The sequence below is a fragment of the Haliaeetus leucocephalus genome, unplaced genomic scaffold (assembly GCF_000737465.1).
Source record: "Haliaeetus leucocephalus isolate CR32 unplaced genomic scaffold, Haliaeetus_leucocephalus-4.0 Scaffold351, whole genome shotgun sequence".
Classification (NCBI taxonomy): Eukaryota; Metazoa; Chordata; class Aves; order Accipitriformes; family Accipitridae; genus Haliaeetus; species Haliaeetus leucocephalus.
In genome coordinates this window covers 4159920-4163684 of record NW_010972787.1, presented here as the reverse complement: position 1 = coordinate 4163684, position 3765 = coordinate 4159920, and positions in this window count along the sequence as shown.

Genomic DNA, 3765 nt, shown 5'->3' with positions numbered 1-3765 from the left:
CACAACGCTGTATTTACTCAATCATAGAGAAGCTATGATTATTACTGAGCAGACATTAAGGAGACAGATATATATGGAAAATGTCATCTTTGCAGGCCCAGTGAAGTAAGAGTACTAAATTATAATTTGTTGCTTTTCAAGTGATAACAAATGCAATGTGAATTTGTCAGGGCATCAAGGCTGGCTTCTCTTAATGATGAGAGAAAGCTATAAAATCTCTATTTTTGTCAGCTTTAATCCTATCTTTTTTAGAAAATCAACTTGTTAAATAGTGTGAAGCAAGAGCCTTGAAGAAACGAATGGGCTCTATAAAAGAGAGTTTATAGCTCAAGTCTGACTCATGGAACTTGTAAAGCACAGTAGGAAACAGTATTAGACTCCTGCAGGAAGTGTCTCATGCATCAGAGTTGAAGCCAGATGTCTTGGACGCTGTTTAAATCCTGTAAGGATCTAAGTGCCATAAAAACAGGTAGTAATCATAGTGTTTTACTCTAATAATTACATTGTTTTACTAGCTCTTTAGTACTTTCACAGAACACCTATAGATAGACTGGCTTGCAAGTATCCTGTGAGGGGTTTTTATGTCAGGTTCTCATTTACTTTTTGATGTTTTCTGCTCTACTCAAGCCACCTGAGACTTTTCAAGGTTTCTTTCCTGAAGATGAGTGGGAATAATCACTTAATGACATGTTTTCATTCTATTCCTGACAACTTTTGGCCAGTGCAAAAATCCTGCTTTCCCTTCTCCCTGAAGTACAACTTACCAAGCTGAGAGCAGAGTAGGTGGTGACACTGGCAATGGATTTTCATGATTTTGAGGGCAGGGGGAACACTGGGAAGAGGACTAGGAAAACCAACAGCAGAGCCCAGGGGATATGAGCTGAGCCAAATGACATGTCTAGCAAGTGAAGAGAGCTGCCCTACTGGCACACCAAAACCATGCTAGGTTATTCTTGCAGAATCAGCTCCCTTTTATGAAATTGTCCTGACTTCTGAACATTGTACTTGCAATGAATTTACATTCATCTATACACAGGATTTAAGTGTGAGATGATAGACATAAGATCAATGTAGTTAGAAGATCTAAAATCTGATGTAGCTAAACACACTAAATGAACAGGCTATGAGGTACAATGGTCTACCATTAATATGCTCCTTGAAGCATGAATAGTTTTATCCCAAATAAATTGCGTAGCAGTGGTCCAAGTCCTTGGGCAAATAAGAGAGAACATGCAGGTCTTCTGGGAGAGAAACCTTCCCAGAGTGAAAAGTTGGTGTGCCCAAAAGTGAAGTCAATGAGTCTGATTCCTTTGGATACAGGGAAGTAAACACTACTGAATACGAGCTGCTCAGACTTCAGTTTTAAGTTCCACTACTGTTGGAAGTGGTCAAACTTGTGCTGTATTTATCCATAGCCTTTCTGAAGCAAGAAGCATCCTTGAGGGGGATGCCTTCTGAAGTTGGTGTAGCCTCTGGGACTGCTGCCCACCAGGAGCCCTTCAGAAGCTCAGGGCTTCTTAACTTTTCTAAATGCAGGCAAGGAGAGCATCTAGCACCAGTAGCATCGGTCACTGTGTCTGCAGGCTTCTGGGTGTGATCCACTTAGTAACAGGAGCTGGAGGTAGAAGGCATTCCTGATGGGCAGGATTACTAGATAATCTTCCAAAATGAGGCTTATTCCACTAAGAGTTGAAGCAGCTGACTTGAGCCACTTTGAAAAATGAAAACCTTCTTAGTACAGCTGTTTCTACACACTCACAAGTCTGCTTTGAAAATATTTCAGTGCATCTAAACAATAAGGCAAGTGCTCTTGTCCTTGGGGCACCTTTGTTGGAGAGAGCAGCCAAGAGCATTAAGTAAACCTAAATACTGCTCAACTTTATCAACTGTATTGACTCAGTTAATCCTTAAAGTTGTGGGGCAGCTTCATGATACTTGGCAGTGAAGAGAACTAGTCAGCAGGAGGATTTCAAGCATCTGAGGGAGTTATGAGAAAGTGAAACAAATAAGGTCTTTGAAAAAACAATTTTTACAGCATGTTTGTTCTAGCATAATTGCACTTCTGTTCTGGAGCTTGACTAGGAAAACAGATAAAAGCTGCTTCCTTGCACTTAATGCTCTTAAGAGTACTGTTTGATCGCCTTTGCAGTTACACAACATGAAATCAATGGGAAAGAACAGCAAGTATCCAGTAGTGCTCTTAGCTCTGTTTTTCTGAAGGGGAAAATTAACTACTCAGCAAGGTTGAGCGATCCCCTGTGTTGGGGCAAGCTTCTTCAGGCCGAGTAACCTAATATAGTATTATAATGGCATAGTCTTGCATAATGTATAGTCTTACATATTTCACTTCCTAAATTTATGTCCTTTTTCACAAAGTAAATACTATCAAGTTGGCTATTTTTGCTGTCTGAGTTAGTGTTGACTGAAATGAAAGAAAATCAATTCATTAGCCTCACACTTACAAGTTCAGCTTAACATCTCCAAAGTATGAATTCACAATGTGCAACACTTGCCTTGGGCAAGCGATGGTGCTGTTGAAAGCATGTTAGTTTGTCAATTACATTAGCTTTATTGGCCAGCTACTAGCATGGCAAAGTGGTTTGGCTTTTTTGTACACTGGACCATGTTGTAAGATGAATGGGTAATGTTGCCCTCCAGTGGCTAACGTCTAGAGGATACAGAACCTGTTTGCACTAGTGATAAAGAACCAGTCGTTGGGGAAGTCTGGGATGAAAGGGTAGGATGTTAGCTTAGACCTGTAGTCTATTTAAAAAGGACAAGTGCTGACAGTGTGTGAGAACTTAAGTGTTCAATATATTGAAGGTTGTATTAGGACTGAAGTTTTTCCCTCAAGCTGTAGTGAAGAAGGACGTGATTTCGGGGGGCTCTCCTCTATTCATTGAGAGAGTTCCTTTTAGCCACTCACTGTCTGATCAGATCAGTTTGTTGCAGTATGACCTTAGCTTTGTACAGAAATCAGAAATAGCTGCTGGATTTGGCTTTACAGTAGCAGTTTCTCAATGTTAATATTTGAATGGACTTTCCAAAAACCCCTAAAATAATGTATTTACTAGACTCCTGCAAAATAAGATGTCTTATTTTTGTCTAGAGCCACCTATGCTAGCTTGTAAATCCATGGCTTATTTCATAAACTGATATTCTTAGCTAATATATTTACAGCTCAAGTGATGTAAAGTATCTCCATGGCTCAGAATGGAAGGGGAAAGCAATAAATCTGTCTTCAACAACTTTGGTAATATGTTGAGGCTTGATGGAGGGAATAGCCAGCTCCTCTCCATTTTGGTTTCTTTTAATGCAAAGCGAAGCAATGCTTCATAGAACTCAATTCACTCCAGCCCAGTCAGAGATGAAAAAGATTTTCACATTTCATCTTTGAAGCCGTAGGTGTAAAGCAAAAAGTTTATTTTTGCTCTTTTCGGTCTAAAACCGAGTCTTACCTTCGAGTACGAACTCCCTCCAGCCAGCCCCAGCCGTGCCTGGGATGCTCGGCGGGGAACTGCGGCAGGCAGCTTGCCCAGCAGCCACGGAACTCGCCGTGCCCGTGGCGAGGCCAGGCCAGGGGTACCTTGCTCCGCGCATCTTGGCTTTAGGCTGGGCCGTGCGGGTGGGCAGCACCGAGGAACTGAACGGAGCCCCGGTGGGCGTTACAGTCGTGTGTGTCGTCCCCCCCCGCTTCACCCAGTGGGCTGTCCCACACCGCAGCCCGCAAAGCTTGGAAGCGGGGAATCCCGGGCGCGGGGGGGG